Source organism: Oncorhynchus mykiss, chromosome 11 (assembly GCF_013265735.2).
Source record: "Oncorhynchus mykiss isolate Arlee chromosome 11, USDA_OmykA_1.1, whole genome shotgun sequence".
Classification (NCBI taxonomy): domain Eukaryota; kingdom Metazoa; phylum Chordata; class Actinopteri; order Salmoniformes; family Salmonidae; genus Oncorhynchus; species Oncorhynchus mykiss.
Genome location: NC_048575.1, coordinates 17,392,123 through 17,413,447, shown reverse-complemented (window position 1 = coordinate 17,413,447; position 21,325 = coordinate 17,392,123).

Genomic DNA, 21,325 nt, shown 5'->3' with positions numbered 1-21,325 from the left:
AGTGGCTGATAGCCTTGTGTATCTTATCCTAGTAACCCTCTAGTGGCTTATAGCCTCATGTATCTTCTCCTAGTAACACCCTCTAGTGGCTCATAGCCTCATGTATCTTCTCCTAGTAATACCCTCTAGTGGCTCATAGCCTCATGTATCTTCTCCTAGTAACACCCTCTTGTGGCGTATAGCCTCATGTATCTTATCCAAGTAGAACCCTCTAGACTTCTGTTGACTCCAACATGGCAGATATCTGTTTGGCTTGATTCGTCTGAGCGCCGTACTAAGATTATTGCATGGTTTGCTTTTTCCGTAAAGTTTTTTTGAAATCTCACACAGAGGTTGCATTAAGGAGAAATATATCTTTAATTCTGTGAATAACAGTTGTATCTTTTTCCAATGTTTATTATGAGTATTTCTATAAATTGATGTGGCTCTCTGCAAAATCACCGGATGTTTTGGATGCAAAACATTACTGAACGTAACACGCCAATGTAAACTGAGATTTTTGGATATAAACATGCACTATGATGTCCTATGAGTGTCATCTGATGAAGATCATCAAAGGTAAGTGATTCATTTAATCTATATTTCTGCTTTTTGTGACTCCTCTCTTTGGCTGGAAAAATGTCTGTGTGTTTTTGTGACTTTGCTCTGACCTAACATAATCATATGTTGTGCTTTCGCTGTAAAGCCTTTTTGAAAACGGACACGAAGGGTAGATTAACAAGAAGTTTATCTTTCATTTGGTGTATTGCACTTGTTAATGTATGAAAGTTACATGTTTCAAAAAAATATTTTGGAATTTTGCAAGCTGCCTTTTCAGCGGAATGTTGTTGAGGGTTGCCGTAAGAAGATTTGTCCTAGTAGCACCCTCTAGACTAGAGGCTTATAGACTCATGTATCTTCTCCTAGTAGCACCCTCTAGTGGCTTATTGACTCATGTATCTTATCCTAGTAACACCCTCATGGCTTATAACTTCTGATTCAGAGGGGTTGGGTTAAATGCAGAAGACACATTAAGTTGAATACATTCAGTTGGATTACTGACTAGGTATCCCCCTTTCCTTTACCTCAAGTATATTATCCTAGTAACACCCTCCAGTGGCTGATAGCCTCATGTATCTTATCCTAGTAGACCCCTCTAATAGCTGATAGCCTCATGTATCTTATCCTAGTAGCACCCTCTAGTGGCTGATAGCCTCATGTATCATAGTTTATAGTCTCATGTATCTTATCCTAGGAGCACCCTCTAATCATGGTTTATAGTCTCATGTATCTTATCCTAGCAGCACCCTCTAATCATGGTTTATAGTCTCATGTATCTTTTCCTAGTAGCACCCTCTAGTGGTTCATAGCCTTATGTATCTTATCCTAGTAGCACCCTCTAATCATGTATCATGTATCTTATCCTAGTTCTGTGAAACCATAACACTATGTGCTGAAGCCAGCAGTTGTCTTACAATCTTTTGCTAATAAATACTAATTATTTGGTATTTCAGAGTTTGACTATTTTGCCCTGCAACATGACATAGCTGCCAATGCACTCCCCTGCATATGGAATACATATTGGACTGTAGAGGGAAAGGTTTTCTACCTGTCTCAGCAAAAGTGAGGTGGAAAATACTAATATATACCATGTTTCATCAAAATGTACAGCTGTGTGTCAGCTGCATAGCAGTGAAAATTAACATTATGGTTCCGAATGACATCACCAAGAGGTAAAATATATAGTGAAAACAATAGTGGTCCTAAAATGGAGCCTGGAGGAACACCAAAATTTACAGTTGATTTGTCAGAGGACAAGCCATCCACAGAGACAAATTGATATCTTTCTGACAGATAAGATCTAAACCCGGCCAGAACTTGACCGTGTAGACCAATTTGGGTTTCCAATCTCTCCAAAAGAGTGTGGTGATCGATGGTAATCAAAAGCAGCACTAAGGTCTAGGAGCACGAGGACAGATGCAGAGCCTCGGTCCGATGCCATTAAAAGGCAATTTACCACCTTCAGTGAGTTGCTGCGCAACAGCTTTTCATTTTTTTTTGAGAGGAATGGGAGATTCAATATTAGGCCAAAAGTTGTTTAAATATTTTCTGGGTCAAGGTTTGGCTTTTTCAAAAGCGACTTTATTACTGCCACTTTTAGTGAGTTTGGTACACATCCGGTGGATAGAGAGCTGTTTATTATGTTCAACATAGGCGGGCCAAGCACAGGAAGCAGCTCTTTCAGTAGTTTAGTTGGAATAGAATCCAGTATGCAGCTTGAAGGTTGAGGCCATGATTATTTTCATCAACGTGTCAAGAGATATAGTACTAAAAAAATTGAGCGTCTCCCTTGATCCTAGGTCCTGGCAGAGTTGTGCAGACTCAGGACAACTGAGCTTCGGAGGAATACGCAGAGTGTATAAAGTGACGTCTCCCTCCCCTTTTGGGAGGGGCAGAAAACCGTTTTCAACCAGCGATTGAGTTGTGATGTGCTGTGTGGAGTGTGGACTGAGTGGACTGCTGTGGAGCTCATCACTCCCCCTAACTGTGAGTGTACTTGGTGGCCACGCCCCTCCACATGCTACAAGACATTTATCCCACTTACTTTTTTGTGAGCACTTCTTGAGACTGGCAAATAGAACTGCTTTAGACTAGCAACACACTTTCTGGTTTACTTCTCATGTCTTCTGTAATGTATATTCAATGTTTAGATCTGAATTAGAATAGATCTGAAATAGGTAACACTCAAACAAAATTAATATTTGGTGAGGTGACCAAGCAATTATATCACCCTGTATACTGTGAAGTGGGACTAGTTAGGAAGCACAAAGGTAGCTTTCTCACATATTGTCAAATATAGACAAATATAAGACAAATATATTATAATATTCCTTCTGGTGAACACTTTGGGAAAAAATACAACATACAATATGTTTATTCAAAAACTCGAGATATGCAGGTAAATTTGGTTTAAAAAAGCAAACTTTATTCATAACAAATACCACAATGAAGTTAATTGATCAACGGTGACACAGATGTTTCAAGTTTTGTCACATGCACAAGTACAGTGAAATGCTTACTTGCTAACTCTTTACCAACAATGCAGTATTCAATATCAAATAGTATAAAGTCGATTATAATCATTTAACACACATGAAATAAGAAAAACACAAAAGTAAGCTAAATACCAAATGTAGTACAATATGCAGGGATACTGGAGTAGTTACGGCAGACACTGTATGTACATGTAGGCAGGTGTAAGGAGAGTGTGACTGGTAGCAGGATAAATAATCATCAATATAGCAGCAGCATGACTGGTGTGTGTATTGGTGTGAGTCTGTGTGTGTGCAGTAGTGCCAGCGTAAGCTTGTGTGGCATATAGTCAGTGGAATGTCAGTGCAGATACTGTGGGTTAGGGTGGGCAGCCATTGCCTAGCTGTTCAACAGTCTCAGTGCCTGGAGTTTCTGACTGTTCAACAGTCTCAGTAACTGGAGTTTCTGGCTGTTCAACAGTCTCAGGAACTGGGGATAGAAGCTGCTTTGGAGCCTGTTGGTCTGAGACCAGATGCTCCAGTGCCGCCTGCCAGACCCTAGCAGAGCGAACAGTCCATAACTGGGGTGGCTGGAGTATTTTGTCCTTCCTCAGACACCGTCTGATATGTATGTATTTCCTGGATGTCTTTATATGTAAGATCAGGGTTCAGGATATCAGCACCTGGAATACACCAAACAAGCTGAGAACCATTGTGCATGTGCAGGTTATTCCACTTGATCACGTCATTGCAGATAATATGATTGTTACTATAAAGTGACGTCTCCAAACGTCTCCAAATTGGCACAAACACCAACACCAACATGATTTCCAGGTGTACACCCCACCTGCTCCGCCCCAACCATCACCACGAGCCCCCCCCCCCAGCAGCCTCCACTGAGTTACACACACACACACACACACACACACACACATACCCCAACAACAATAATAATAAATATATAGATACGTGTGTGTATATTTACATAATAATATACATACACACACACACACACATACATAAAGTGCCTTCGGAAACTATTCAGACCTTGACTTTTTCCACATTTTGTTACATTGCAGATTTATTCTAAAATTGATTTAAATAAATAAAAATCCTCAGCCATCTACACACAATACCCCATAATGACAAAGCGAAAACAGGTTTAGACATTTTGCAAATGTATTAACATTTTGAAAATGGAGAACTTCTTTACATAAGTATTCAGACTCTTTGCTATGAGACACAAAATTGAGCTCAAGTGCATCCTGTTTCCATTGATCATCCTTGAGATGTTCTTGCAACTTGATTGGAGTCCACCTGTGGTAAATTCAATTGATTGGACATGATTTGGAAAGGCACACACCTGTCTATATAAGGTCCCACAGCTGACATTGTACGTCAGAGCAAAAACCAAGCCATGAGGTTGAAGGAATTGAGCTCAGAGACAGGATTGTGTTGAGACACAGATCTGGGGAAGGGCACCAAAACAATTCTGCAGCATTGAACAACCCAGACTTTTCCTAGAGCTGGCCGCCCGTTCAGACTGCGCAATCGGGGGAGAAGGGCCTTGGTCAGGGAACCCGATGGTCACTCTGACAGAGCTCTAGAGTTCCTCTGTGGAGATGGGAGAACCTTCCAGAAGGACAACCATCTCTGCAGCACTCCACCAATCAGGCCTTTATGGTAGAGTGGCCAGATGGAAGCCACTCTTCAGTAAAAGGCACATGACAGCCCACTTGGAGTTTGCCAAAAGGCACCAAAAGACTCTCAGACCATGAGAAACAAGATTCTCTGGTCTGATGAAACCAAGATTGAGCTCCTTCGCCTGAATGCCAAGTGTCACGTCTGGAGGAAACCTGGCACCATCCCTATGGTGAAGCATGGTGGTGGCGGCGGCATCATGTTGTGGGGATGTTTTTCAGTGGCAAGGACTGGGAGAGCAGTCAGGATCGAAGGAAAGATGAACGGAGCAAAGTACAGAGAGATCATTGAGGAAAACCTGCTCAGGACCTCAGACAGGGGGGAAGGTTCATCTTCCAACAGGACAACGACCTTAAGCATACAGCTAAGACAATGCGGGAGTAGCTTTGGGACAAGTCTCTGAATGTCCTTGAGTCACTTGAACCTGATCGAACATCTCTGGAGAGACCTGAAAATAGCTGTGCAGCAATGCTCCCCATCCAACCTTAAAAAGCTTGAGAGGATCTGCAGAGAACAATGGGAGAAACTCCCGAAATAAAGGTGTGCCAAGCTTGTAGCGCCACACCCAAGAAGACTCAAGGCTGTAATCGCTGCCAAAGGTGCTTCAACAAAGTACTGAGTAAAGGGTCTGAATACTTATATAAATATGATATTTCTGTTTTTTATTTGCAATACATTTGCTACAATTTCTAAACCTCTTTTTGCTTTGTCATTATGGGGTATTGTGTGTAGATTGCTGATCATTTGAGTAAGGCTGTAACCTAACAAAATGTGAAAAGTCAAAGGTTGGAATACTTTCCGAAGGCACTGTACAAATTACATATTCATATATTTACAGTTGAAGTAGGAAGTTTACATACACCTTAGCTAAATACATTTAAACTCAGTTTTTCCCCATTCCTGACATTTAATTATAGTAAAAATTCCCTGTCTTAGGTCAGTTAAGATCACCACTTTATTTTAAGAATGTGAAATGCCAGAATAATAGTAGAGAGAAGGATTTATTTCAGCTTTTATTTCATTCATCACATCCCCAGTGGGTCAGAAGTTTACATACACTCAATTAGTATTTGGTAGCAATGCCGTTAAATTGTTTAACTTGGGTCAAACGTTTTGAGTAGCCTTCCACAAGTATCCCACAATAAGTTGGGTGAATTTTGTCCCATTCCTCCTAACAGAGCTGGTGCAACTGAATCAGGTTTATAGGCCTCCTTGCTCGCACAAGCTTTTTCAGATCTGCCCACACATTTTTTATAGGATTGAGGTCAGGGCTTTGGGATGGCCACTCCAATACCTTGACTTTGTTGTCCTTAAGCCATTTTGCTACAACTTTGGAAGTATGCTTGGGGTTGTTGTCCATTTGGAAGACCCATTTGCGACCAAGTTTTAACTTCCTGACAGATGTCTTGATGTTGCTTCAATATATCCACATAATTTTCCCGCCTCATGATGCCATCTATTTTGTGAAGTGCACCAGTCCGTCCTGCAGCAAAGCACCCCCACAACATGATGCTGCCACCCCCGTGCTTCACGGTTGGGATTGTGTTCTTTGGCTTGCAAGCCTCCCCTTTTCCCTCCAAACATAACGATGGTCATTATGGCCAAACAACTCTTTTTTTAAATCAGACCAGAGGACATTTCTCCAAAAAGTATGATATTATTCCCCATGTACAGTTGCAAACTGTAGTCTGGCTTTTTTTATGGCGGTTTTGGAGCAGTGGCTTCTTCCTTGCTGAGCGGCCTTTCAGGTTATGTCAATATAGGACTCGATTAACTGTGGATACAGATACTTTTGTACCTGTTTCCTCCAGCATCTTCACAAGGTCCTTTGCTGTTGTTCTGGGATTGATTTGCACTTTTCGCACCAAAGTACGTTCATCTCTAGGAGACAGAACACGTCTCCTTCCTGAGTGGTATGGCGGCTGCGTGGTCCCATGGTGTTTATACTTGCGTACTATTGTTTGTACAGATAAATGTGGTACCTTCAGGCGTTTGGAAATGGATTTTCCCATGATGTCAAGCAAAGAGGCAGTGAGTTTGAAGGTAGGCCTTGAAATACATCCTCAGGTACACCTCTAATTGACTCAAATTATGTCAATTAGCCTATCAGGAGCTTCTAAAGCCATGACATAATTTTCTGGAATTTTCCAAGCTGTTTAAAAGGCACAGTCAACTTAGTGTATGTAAACTTCTGACCGACTGGAATTGTGATACAGTGAAATAAATTGTAAACAATTGTTGGAAAAATTACTTATGTCATGCACAAAGTAGATGTCCTAAACGACTTGCCAAAACTATAGTTTGTTAAAAGAAATTTGTGGAGTTGTTGAAAAATAAGTTTTATGACTCCAACCTAAGTGTATGTAAATTTGGCTAAGGTGCATGTAAACTTCCGACTTCAACTGTACATAAACACATACATACCCGGATCTCCAACCAAAAAAAGTATGATAGTAATAATAGAGAAATAAATGAATAACGAAACAAAACAAAAAATGGGGGAATATAAGGCCATCCATCCGAAAGTGTTAATGATCAAACCTGGCAAGCCAATAAAACAGGCATCGCTCTAAACACAAAAATCCAAAGACAGGTCAGTCATGAGAGTGAAATGAAAGTGAACTATAAGGTCCGTTCGCCCTTCAGTGCGTCGTACATGTCCGGGAACACCAACGAAACTTCAATCGGCAGCCCTTGCGGGAACAGTTTGATAACATTTCCACCGCTATAGCACAGTATGGATTCGAGTCCATGAGCAGACCCTAACACACAAGGAAAAAGTGCTCTAACCCTGTACTGGGGACTGGTGTGTATTCCCAGATAAACTTAACTGCATCCAAAACCGAGGAGAGACAAATCTTCTCACCAGAAGGAGGGGTAATTCTGAGTCTGGCAATGTAGAGCAACGCTGGACGAAGATGGAGTTTGTACCGTTTGGTCATGACATCCCTGTAGCGGGCACACTTTGCCACATCGGGTAATCATCATCATAGACATGTAATATTCATATGTGTACACATACTGAATTGTAATTGGATGCATTTTACCACCGTATCATTCTGCGCTATGATTGGTTAAGACCACCCAGGTGGTGAGGTCATGGTCAGTTGATCATGGTATGAGACACGTGGACATGCCAGTTATAGCTAGCTAATAAAGAGCTGCCTTAAGAAATATCCTGTCTTACTGCATTTTATTATTTTGTACAAAGCGTGCAAAACAAGACAACAGGTTACCCCTCATTTGAGTGTCAGAGTGAAAGGACTAAAACGTGGATTTTGCTGGAGTTCCTTCACCTGAAATGGACTGGAAGTCTACAAACTTACCCAATGCATGGCATAAGTTCAAAAAGCATTTGGAGCTAATGTTCACAGGTCCTCTGATGGACAGAGGAGAAGAGGAAAAGTGCAGCCACCTGCTCCTCTGGATCGGTGAAAAAGGGAGAGATATTTACAGCACATGGACACTTACCAAGGCTGAATCAAAGGTACTGAAAACATACTACGATCGTTTTGAATCAAATGTTGGGCCGAAAACCAATACGATTTTCGCCAGGTACAAATTCCATGAGAAAGTACAGGGAGCTAGCAAATTATTTGAACAGTTTGTGACTAAACTGTGTCTGCGTACGTTTGGAAAGGAAAGTGACATGATGTTGGACTTTTACGTTGTAGACACTAGAGCACTTGCAGTGCTAGGTCTTAAAGCATGTTTAGACATGGACCTCATCAAGATAGTTTTATCAGTGACAGCACCAGTAGAGACAGAACATTTAATGGAGGAGTTTATGCTGATGTTTTTACAGGAATAGGACTATTCCCAGGAGAATGTACCATTCACCTTGACCCAGACGCATCCCCTGTGCCCGTCTGAAGAAAGTGTTGAGACCATGAAGCAATCTGACATAGTCACCAAGGTTACAGAACCGACTGACTGGGTAAACACGTTAGTGGGGGTGGAGAAACCACGCACAGGCAAGCTCAGAGTATGTCTCGACCCAAGAGACTTGAACAATGCTATCAAACGCCCCCATTATTCTTTACCGACGCTAGAGGGCATCACACACATGCTAGCGGGAGCACGCTCCTTCGTTGTCATGGACGCCAGATCAGGCTACTCACAACGTTCAACACACTGTTTGGAAGCTACAGGTTTCGTTGCCTGCCTTTTGGGATTATCACAGTCCAAGACGAATTTCAGCGAAAGATCGAAAAATTGTCCAAAGGCCTTGACGGGGTTGTGGAAATGGTCGAACCAAAGAGGAACACGACAGAAATCTCTGTGCGATGCTGCAAAGGTCCCGCGAGAGAGGAGTCCGGCGCTACAGAGGTCAGTTACTTCGGACATCTTCTCACAGCAAATGGTATCAATCCAGATCCACAGAAGATCTCAGCCATTTCAGAAATGGAACCACCAAAGAACTGTGCAAAGCTGAAAACAGTGCTTGGCATGTTCAACTACTTAGCCAAGTTCGGACCCAGCCTCTCCAATGCTAATGCATCCCTGCGTCAGCTGATAAAGCAGTCCAGTGAGTTTCTCTGGGACAAGCAACACAACATTGCTTTCCAGAGAGTGGAAGTATGGACTAGGTGCAGAACTACTGCAAGAAGGAAAGCCCATCGGCTATGCTTCCAAATCTCAGACTGTGCAATCAACTACACTCGAATTGAAAAGGAGCTCTACGCCATTCTGTTCGGATGTAAGCATTTCCTTCAGTACGTATATGGACGACAAGCCATTGTGGAATCCGACCAAAAGCCCCTCGAGTCAATCATGAGGAAACCGTTAGCCGCAGCCCCACCAAGGCTACAGAGAAAAATACAACTTCACAATCACTCACCATCCAGGCAAAGACATCCCTGTCGCAGACACACTCTCTGGGAAGTTTCTTAGCAGCCTCAGCCTCAGCGAAGGCATGGACATGCAAGTGCACACTGTGTACAGCAACTTACCAGTTAGGGACACAAAACTGAAGGAGATCTGAGCAGAAGCAGAAAAGGACTCCCAGCTAACACAGCTGAGGAAAGTCATACAGGATGGATGGCCTGAGGATAGGAGAAAATGCCCTCAGAGCGTCTCAAAGTTCTGGAACTAGCATAATGAACTATCACAGATCAACAGAATTATTTTCAAAGGAGAGAATCATAATTCCTACCAGTCTCAGAGAAGAGATTTTGACAAAGATCCATGCTGGACACATGGGCATGGAAAAGTGAAATCAGGGAGCACAGGACATTTTGTTTTGGCATGGAATGTGCAAACAAATAGAGGATATTGTTGCTAAATGCACCACCTGTCTTGAACGACGCCCCTCAAACACCAAAGAGCCAATGTTATCGCACTGTATCCCAGACCGACCCTGGAAGGTCGTGGCAACCGTTCTGTTCACCTGGAACAACAAGGACTACATCGTAACAGTGGACTATTACAGCAGATTCTACGAACTTGACAAGCTTCACAGCACCACATCTGGAATACACAAGCTGAAAGCAATCTTTGCCAGGCATGGCATTGTAGAGACTTTAATTTCTGACAATGGCCCCTGTTACCCTCAAAGCAATGGCCTTGCTGAAAAATCTGTGCAGATTGCTAAATCACTCATGGACAAAGCAAAAGCAGACGAGAGACCCCTACCTCAGTCTCCTTGAATATCGCAACACTCCAGTTGACAACTTCAAATCACCAGCCCAGCTGTTGATGAGCTGCTCAATCCTTCCCAGCACCAACCAGCAGCTGCAACCTGAGGTCATCAGCTACAAGGAAATGCATGAAAAACATGAACAGAGACAACAACAAAAGTGATACTTCAACGGGTCAGCTAGACTACTGCCACCACTGAACGACGGAGAGTCAGTTAGAATCCAGGAGCATGGCCACTGGAAGCCAGCAGTCGTCATCCAGCCAGCTGACACTGAACGTTTGTATCACGTCCGCACCGCAGAAGGAGCAGTGTACCGCCGCAATCGTCGTCACCTACTGAACACAAAAGAACAAGACACTGACGAGAAGAACTGTTCCCCTGAAAGCGAACGTGATGGACTAAACACACACATTGCACAACATACACCATACTTACCTGCAACACCACAAGAACTGATGACTGACACAGAAGCATGCTCAGCATCATATCACACAAGGTCAGGAAGAGAGATCAAGCCCAGAGCTGTCCTAGACCTGTGAAATGTCAAAGGGTGTAGGCAGATCACTGCCCTGAAAGAGTTCCAGACTGTAAACTTGTTATTGAAAAGTTGACTTGAAATGCTTTGGTATTTGTTTGAAACGTGAAGATGTCATTGCTACAGTGAGAGCTGAGTTGCTGAGAATCATTTGTTCTAAAAGGAACCGTATGCTGAATCATTGATTCAGAGTCTGTTGTGTTGATTCAGTTGGTGCAGTATGCAGTGTAAATGGTTACCTTGAGTTCAAACTACAGAACATGTATTCTAAATAAACACTCAGAATATGTAAAACATTTTTGTTCTAAAAAAGGGGGATGTAATATTCATGTGTAAACAATTGTAATTGGATGCATTTTACCGCTGTATCATACTGCGCTATGATTGGTTATGCCCACCCAGGTGGAGAGGTCATGGTCAGTTGATCATGGTATGAGACACGTGAACATGCCAGTTATAGCTAGCTACTTTCGATCCCATTGTATCCCTCAGTAGCTTAGTGAAGAAGTCGGTGGGACGAGAGCCAGCCTCCACCCCCTCTGCCAGACCTGCAATGCGAAGGTTATGACGTTTCGACCGGCCTTTTAAGTCAACCATTTTCACGGAAAGCCTCTGCACACTCTCCTGCAAGGATGTACATAGCTTCTCTAACTCATTGATCCTACCAGCGTTGAATTTAGAAGCCTTCTCAAAGTCCACAATACTCTGGCCCTGCGAAGCAACCATTTGATTTGTGCTCTCAATTTCAGTGTCCAGTTCAGCAATAGCAGCCTTGAAATCCTCAGCTATAGCAACACGTAGTTCTCCCAGAGCCAGGGTAAGTTCTGAAAGTGTCACGTTATGACATGTGCCTTCCGCCATGGCTGCCTCTCAAACAGCCTTTCACTCCAACATGCTAGCACCGCCCCCGAAAGAACTTGTTTTAGTATTGACGAGACACTGATGTGACTAGGACATAGCATGGCTACCAGATAAGCTGTTGAAAAGATTAACAACTTGCTCGACTCCATCTTATATTAACTTCGGGTTAATCGGGTGCTGAATCCTTGTATATATCCAAAGAATAAAAGATCCCAGATCTCCCAGAGGAGGATCTCTCCTGTTCTATTTGCCATGATCTCTTCAAAGATTCTGTTGTCCTGTTGTGTAGGCACAGTGTCTGTAACACTTGTCTGCAGTAACACTGGAAACAAAGGCTACATCGGGAATGTCCAGTGTGCAGGAAGAGAAGCAACTCAAATTCTTAAAGAACATATGTGAGTCTTTCTTACTGGAGAGGAGTCAAAGAGATTCAGGGGAGTTTGAGGAGCTCTGCAGTCTACACAGGGAGAAACTCAAGCTCTTCTGTCTAGAGGATAAACAGCCCATCTGTGTGGTGTGCCAGGCCTCCAGAAAACACAACTGCTGCCCCATGGATGAAACTGCACAGTATCAAAAGGTACAGTTGCATAAAGATCTGCATTTAATATCCAAAAATATATCAGATATAGTATAGTATCAATGTGTTGTATTTGTGTGTGTGAAACCAGTGTATTTTTCAGAGATGCAGTGGTAATAACTAGGTAGGTAAACTAATTCTCCCGTAGCTCTCGAAAACCCTTATTTTCTGTATGTAAGGTTTTCAGCCATTACCTTCCCCCACAGTTGGTTCCATGCAAACTACAATTCCAACACTGTGAATGTTTAGAAACGTCTGCCACGTCCTGACCTTGGTTCCTTTTTCATGTCTCTATTTTGGTTTGGTCAGGGCGTGAGTTGGGGTGGGCATTCTATGTTTTTCATTCTGTTTTGTTCTGTGTGTTGTATTTCTATGTGTTTGGCCTGGTATGGTTCCCAATCACAGGCAGCTGTCAATCGTTGTCTCTGATTGAGAACCATACTTAGGTAGCCTGTTCTCACCTGTGTTTGTGGGTAGTTGTTTCCTGTTTTGTGTTGTGTTACCTTTCACGACTGTTTCGATTTTCGTTGTTTCACTTTGTTATTTTGTATTTCGTGTTCAGTTATATTAATTTACATGGACACTTACCACGCTGCACCTTGGTCCTCACCTTCTTCCACCAACAGTCGTTACAACGTCAATAATCTTCGCTTTCAAATGGCTTTCGAAACTTATACTGATATGCCCTTTATCTTTCATGTCAGCGAGAAATAATCTTTCAAAAAAATATACACTTACTGTAGCAGGGGTGGGTATAATTTGTGGAACGTTCCAACAGTTCCAAAAACTTAGTAAATAACAAGGTTGCCAACAAACAACGCATACAAAGTTGTATAGTGGCAGAATAAGATACAGGGCAGGGAGTGGGCTATTTAATTACATTTTTCACGTCGAAAAATGTCTGTCCTCACTCTGGTAGCCTATCGACAAACATTAAGAATAAGATACGTGGTGAGTTGATGCCTATTCTGCAGCTAGTTAGCTAGGTGAATTGATCATCCTACTTTGTATGCGTTGTTTGTTGATGACAAGACAGGTGAAACAGATCAGGGTGTGACACAAGCCATTGATAGTTGGCCATTAGTGTCCAGAACCATCACCCACATCACCCAACCACTCACCCTCACAGTGAAGTCCATTCATCAGGAGAACATCCGCTTCTTCATTACCAATGCACCAGTTCACAGATCATCCTCGGCTTCCCTTGGCTTCAATGTCATAACCCTACCATCTCATGGTTGAGGATGAGAATCACAGACTGGTCACCCGAATGCCGGAAGACCTGCTTCCCCATCCCCTGTGGTTCCACATTGGTTGAGAGTCCTGCGGTTGCCCTTCAGCCCAACATCCTGGAGGTATACCAGGACCTGCAGGAGGTATTCTCCAAGACCCATGCCACCTGTCTTGCTCCTCACCGCCCCTGGGACTATGTCATCAACCTGCTTGCAGGTTCAGCACCTCCGCACAAATGCATCTATCCTCTGTCGGTGGCTGAGACCCAGGCCATGGAGGATTACATCCAAGAGGCACTCCAACAAGGGTTCATCTGCACGTCCACTTCTCCTGCATCAGCTGGGTTCTTCTTCGTGACCAAGAAGGATGGAGGGTTACGTCCATGCATTGACTACAGAGGACTCAATGAGATTACCACAAAGTATCGGTACCCTCTCCCGTTTTGTGCCGGCAGCCATCGAACAGCTGCGCGGGGCCCGGTTCTTTACCAAATTGGACCTGAGGAGTGCTTACAATCTCATCTGCATCCGGGAGGGGGATGAGTGGAAGACTGAGTTTAGCACGATGTCTGATCACTACGAGTACTTGGTGATGCCATTTGGCTTAGCCAATGCTTCGTCAGTGTTCCAGGCATTCGTTGCTCGGATGCCAGGTGGTTGTGTATATCGATGACCTCATGATCTACTCGGCTACCTTGGAGGATCACATCACTCACGTTCAAGCAATCCTGGAACGCCTCCTGGCTAACCACCTGTTCGTCAAGGCTGAGAAGTGGCAATTTTATCAGAGGGCAGTCTCCTTCTTAGCCTTCTTAGGCTACTAAATCATTCCGCAGGGAGTGAAAATGGACAACAAGAATGTAGGTGCAGTCAGGTCATGGCCAGTCCCAACCACCATAAATGGGTTACAATGGTATTTGAGTTTGCCAATTTCTACCGCCGTTTCATCAGGAACTTCTGCTCAGCTCACCTCTCACCTTAAGGGAGGGCCCTGTATGTTGTTTTGGAGCCCAACAGCCGACTGGCCTTCTGTCTACTCAAGGGACATTTTACCTCCGCCCCATTGCTCAAACACGTGTGTTTTACTATAAGAAACTGTCCCCTGCAGAGAGGAATTATGACGTCTGTGATCGTGAGCTCCTGACAGTTTAGTTGGCATTAGTGGAGTGGAGACACTGGCTGGAGAGCACCAAGGAACCATTCGTCATTCTCACCAACCATCAGAACCTGGAGTACATACGGACAGCGAGGAGGCTGAATCCTCGCCAAGAAAGGTGGGCCCTTCACAAGGTTTGACTTTACACTGTCGCCCAGGTTCTAAGAACAGCAAGGCCGATGCCCTGTCACGTCTCTACGATTCGAGAGAGGGTCCATTCCAGAATGCGCCTATATTCCCATCCTCCCGAGTCATAGCTCCTGTGGTCTGGGATGTAGATTTGTCACGTCTACTCCCGTTCCTCCCCTCCAGCGTTCAACGTCGCCGGTATACTAGCCACCGGGCCTGGGATCCATCATTACAAATACATGGCTTCCATCATTACGCGCACCTGCAGATCATCATTATACCCACCTGGACTCCATTACCTTCCTGAATACCTCCCCTATATCTGTCCCTCCCTTGGGTACTTCCTCAGTCAGTATTGTTCCTATGTTCATGTGTAAACACCACTGTTGTGTTGTCTCGTTTCATGTTTGTTGTTTTATTAAACGTTTCTCCTGCTCCTGCTCCTGCACCTGCGTCTATGAATGAAGTAACACTCCTTATACATTCAATGCATTTTTCTGCAAAAGGTGGTTGAACTGTTGAGCAAAAAAAAGTGTAAACTTTGTTTACTTGCGTTTATCCTTCAGAGCAGTGTACTGCTGATATTTTTCAAGTACTTTTCTCAGTGGAGAATAATTTCCTCATTCCTGTAAAACAGATCTATCCGGATCTAACCACACACACGTGACGCACCTACTGTACACTCACATAACCTGACTTAAACACAGAGGAGAGCAGTCTATTCACCTTTCTTCCATGTAGATAAACTCTCATTAAAAAAGGAAGGAACATTTCGATAAAACATCCTCTCATTCCAGGAGGACCTATAGACTTTCCTGAAGCCCTTACACTTAATAAAGTTAAATAAACCTGTGACCAAACAGTTAAGCACATTAACGTGAGGATGACTAGTAATAAGAGAACAGAGAATTGTATGTATTCGGATCACTGTATTTTTGTGGGTAAACTGTGACAATTCAATGAACATAATTTAGTTTCTCACTGTCTCCAGACCCAGCACACAAAGATAATGATTAAAAAAGCGTTTCATAAGATCCGCCAGTTTTTTTTCTTAACTGCATTGTTGATTAAGGGCTAAGTAAGCATTTCGCTGGAAGGTCTACACCTGTTGTATTCGGTGCATGTGACAAATAAAATTTGATTTGAGCATCAACTGTGCAGTACAATTTTAGCAGTATCAATGACAGTTGTACACAACTATTATTAACTTAACATGTTCTTCTTGGCTTCCAAAAAACATCACCAACTAGAAATCACCCACAGTTCTAATCTAGACTGAACAAAAATATAAATGGAACGTGCAACAATTTCAAAGATTTTACTGAGTTATAGTTCAAATAAGGAAATCCGTCAATTGAAATACAGATAAGCATTTGCTGGTCACAGATACTGTACCTTTAGTCAGTATCTGGTTTGACCATTTGCCTCATGCAGCGCAACACATTTCCTTCACATAGAGTTGATCAGGTTGTTGATTGTGGCCTGTGGAATGTTGTCACACTCCTCTTCAAATGACTGCGTAGTTGCTGGATATGGGCAGGAAATGGAACACGCTGTCATACACGTCGATCCAGAGCATCCCAATGCTCAATGGGTGACATGTCTGGTGAATATGCAGTCAATGGAAGAACTGGAAGACATGTTCAGCTTCCAGGAATTGTGTACAGATCCTTAAGACATGGGGCAGAGCATTATCATGCTAAAACATGAGGTGATGGCGGCAGATGAATGCTACGACAATGGGCCTTGAGAGAAATAATGTTTTTGTCCGTATGGAAAATTTGTAGGATATTTTATTTCAGCTCATAAAACATGGGACCAACACTCAGCTCCTGTCACTCTGGACCCAGACACTGCCTACCCAGATCTCTGGATGTCTGAGGATCTGACCAGTGTGAAACGCAGGAATGAGACATTGTAGCTTCCTGATAACCCAAAGAGGTTTGATGACTATGTATGGATCTGGATCTTGGGTTCTGAGGGCTTTAACTCAGGAACACAGCTGGGACGTTGAGGTTGGGAACAATAAATTATGTCAACTGGGTGTGATAGAAAAGTCTGTCCAGAGGAAGGCAGCAGTTAAGAGTGGACACTGGCAATTCTGGCACTTCAAACATAAATACAGTGTATTTTCCCCACCAGAATCAACCAGTGTACTCCCAGTGGCAAAGAAACCCCAGACGATCAGAGTGCAGCTAGACTGGGACAAAGGAAAGCTGTCATTCTCTGACCCTGATAAGAACACATGTTTACACACTATTGCACACACCTTCACTGAGAAAGTCTTTCCATATTCTTGCTAGTTATTGCAAGCTCTCCCCTCTGAGAATCTTTCCAGGGATGGTCTCTGTAAAAGGACAAAATAGTTAGTTAGTCTGGCTGTAATGGGACAGCCCTGGTGGTGATGTTGTAATTATGGTACAGTATGTCAAGGTTTTATCCCGGGAACAAGACGGTACTGTTGAGTGTGTTAGTGGATTTTAGGGTAAAACCAATTGTCTTAATAAAGTTTTAAAAAGGCATCTTTGAAATCAACTGAATGATACTTAGTACTATAACGTAAATAAATTGTTGTTGTTTTTTACAGTGAAATATTTTGTATTGCATGTTTAAGGTCATTGCGCTGTATGAGTGTGAAACTCTTTTTCTTGATCAACCTTGTCACAGTGTACTACCATTTCCCTACCCCAACATATTTCTGTAAAGTAATTGTACAATTATTTGGGAAGCTGAGTCATTGGAGGCTTCTAATTAGGCAGACTGGGGTCATGTTTTGTCCAGGGCACCCTCAGAGGCGCCAGATGCAACCAGTGTTCAGGGGAAATGGAAAGGGAGCCTGTGACGCAACTTCCACATTTACTGAACTCCTCCACATTTACTGAATTGGTTCAACACTGCAGACTAGAACCTCCTCTGACAGGTAGATTGTTTTCACATTAGGGCAAAAAATAAAGAAACGCCACTCAGGCTATGTTAAATTATTGGTGCTTTCAAGACAACTGGGAACTTTGAAAAAAAACAAGGTCAAATATTGAAATTAGTGATCTTCGGGTCAGAAAGTCAGAGCTCTAGAAAGATACCAGAGTAATTCAGAGTTGGATGACCATTCAAAACTGTTTTAACCAGTTGGAGCTAGTTTTTATGCCCGAGTTCCCAGTTGTCTTGAATGCACTGAAGTCTGAGATTTCCAAATTCCTAGTTGTTTTGAACACGTCATTAGTACAGGGTAATGCGGGACAAAGAACCATGAAGAATAGAATAGCGCCATTCAGAGGTGAGAGGTGTCTGATTTACAACACCTGACCCAGGTCCTAGGTTCTGTCGATCTATTGGTCGGTGGGATGGGTTACAGAGTGTTGATGAGGGAGTAGGGTGAAGTTGCCCCTAGAGATGCTGATTTTGAGTCAGTTTAGCATTTTCCAACCTAATAGTTAAGGTTAGGATTGTGGAAGGGGAAGTTGATCCTAGATCTATACCTAGGGCAAACTTCAACCCAGAGCGTTGATGGGAGAGTGAGGTAACCCCAATGCCTGGTCAGTAAGGACAGGACATGTATAAAGTGTCCTGGAGTCCCTTTGGCTGCCACGGCTCCTGGTGGTCTGACCTGTTCAGAGTCTATGGAAGACCAATTGCCTTGTAGGGTTTGAACCTCAGCAGAGCAGGCTGGGGGGGAGTTGTTGTACTTAACAAGAGGTATTCTATCCACCCTCAGTATTATAAATGAATTGTAAAATTGTTTAAACGCCTGTTGTACGTTTTTTTTTTATTACCAGTAGTTCTATATAATTAAGTCTGACAAAAACATGGTGTTCTTAGTATGAGCGTTTAGAATAGCCTGAGCGCCAGTCTGTTTGCGCTATCATGCCAAGTCCTGTCCCTCATTGCCATGCCAATGGCTTGAAAATGAGCAATGGGGTTGGCAAGAGCATGAGCACAGATCTGGGTCCAGGCTAGGTTTAGAACACTGAGGAGAGCAATAACAATATGTGCAGAGTTCCAGTTGACTCAAATATCCACCCCTAATCAATCTATCAATTAAATGTATTTATAAAGCCCTTCTTACATCAGCCGATGTTACAAAGTGCTACAGAGAAACCCAGCCTAAAACGACAACCAGCAAGCAATGCAGATGTAGAAGTACGGTGGCTAGGAAAAATTCCCTAGAAAGGCAGGAACCTAGGAATAAACCTGGAGAGGAACCAGGCTCTGAGGGGTGGCCAGTCCACTTCTGGCTATGCCGGGTTGAGATTATAACAGTATATGGCCAAGATGTTCAAACGTCCGTAGATGACCAGCAGGGTCAAATAATAATAATCACAGTGGTTGTAGAGGGTGCAACAGGTCAGCACTTCATGAGTAAATGTCAGTTGGCTTTTCATTGCTGAGCATTCAGAGTTAGAGACAGCAGGTGCGGTAGAGAGAGAGAGAGAGAGTCAAAAACAGCCGGTCCGGGACAAGGTAACACGTCTGGTGAACAGGTCAGGGTTCCATAGCAGTATCCATCAGCCCCTCACCTGACATTCACCTGCTCATGGTAATATACTGTACAATCCCATAAAACTTAAAGATCCACCCCTCACACACCAAGTCCATGATTACACACCTGCTCACGGTAATGTACAACCCTCTCAGCTCTCTTAGGACATAAAACAGGACTTCTACAAAAAGCAAGTTTAAACTGAACCATTGAATATTCCACGTAAACTGTAACTTTCAGGCCCTGCTAACCAAACAAGGGTGAGTCTTGGAAGTGAACTGTTGCCTCCAGAAGCCATTCCAGAGAAAGGAATGTGACTATGAGAGAAAATGGCTTCCAAATTGTTGCGCATATCTCCTGTCCATTGTGGCATGACATCTTCAAGAATCCAGTCCTACTTTATTGTGTAGCCACAGCTTCTGTAAACCCTGTCTGCAGAAACACTGGGGAGAGGAGGAAGAAAAGGAATGTCCTGAATGCAAGAGAAAATCTTCAACAGAGCTTTTCCTTCACCTGGCTCTAAAGGACATATGTGAGGCCTTCTTACAGGAGAGAGCTTCAACAAACTCCAAACGTGCTATGCAGTCTGCACAGGGAGAAATTCAAGCTCTTCTGTCAGGAGGATAAACAGACAATCTGTGTGAAATACCAGACCTCAATAAAACATAAACACTGGATCAGATCCATAGATGAAGCTTCACAGGTTTATAAGGTTTAGGAAAACATTGATTAAATTCAATAAAGATTAATTGTATTTACTATTCATAAAACAAGCAAAACATGGATAGACGGTTTAAACAGTTTTTTCCTGATGGTTGTCAGTCTGTAGGGCAACGATATGTTTAAATTGTGCAAGGAGTTATATATTTTCTATAGTCACTTTACAGACAGTTACCAAGTTTCCCTGTCTGATGTCATACACGTTTGAGTTTAGCCACGCCGATCACTTATAATTTGAATACAGTGCTCTGTTCTCTCTGTTAAGCTCCTGTGATTCTAGACACTGCCCACCCAGATCTCATCCTGTCTGAGGATCTGACCAGTGTCAAAGTCAGTGAGACACAGCAGCTTCCTGACAACCCAGAGAGGTTTGATAGCTACAAATGGCTCCTGGGCTCTGAGGGCTTTCACTCAGGCACACACAGCTGGGTCATTGAGGTTGGGGACAGTTATTGTCACTGGGTGTGATACAGGAGGGTGTCTGAATGAAGGGAGTAGTTAAGAGTGGGTACTGGTCATTGAAGCAGTTTGATGCAAAATACACAGCACAGTTGCCACCAGGACCATCCTTTGATCTGACCGTAGCACAGAAGCCCCAGAGGATCAGAGTGCTCCTGGACTGGGACAAAGGAATGATGTCCTTCTCTGACCCTGTTAACAACACACACATACACACTTTCACACACACTTTCACTGAGAGAGTCTTTCCATTAATTGGTGATTACGGCAAACACCAGTGTATAAGCATCTTGGCAGAGGAGGCCTTTTTAACAGTGGAATAACCCTGCAATGATATTTACTCACAGCCAAATACAGCTGAGGTAAACACTCCACAATGCTTCGGTATTTTTATTTTGAATTTGTCAGCAATGTTCCATTTATTTATTTTTAACTGCTCCTTGCACTGCCATGTATTATTAGGCCTGTTCTCTGAGTGGTGAGGACTTGTTAAAATCCTTGTGGAACTGTTTTGGATGAGCTGTAATCTGTTGTTTGCAAGTACAAGTAAGCCTACAAGCACTGTTTCCATAATCAATTCTGCAGAGAAAATAACCAATGATATTATTGTTTTATATGATTGTTGTAGAGATTATTGTTTTGTATAGACCAACAGATTGTTTTGTACTACAAATAATTGTTTTGTATAAGCCTACAGATAATTGTTTTGTACAGGCATACAGATAATACTGATTTTAGTTTTGTTGCCCCTTACTAGGCTAGGGAAATTCAGATGGCTGATTGTTGGCCTTTTACTGACTGTTGTTCTTTATGATTGTGTTGTATT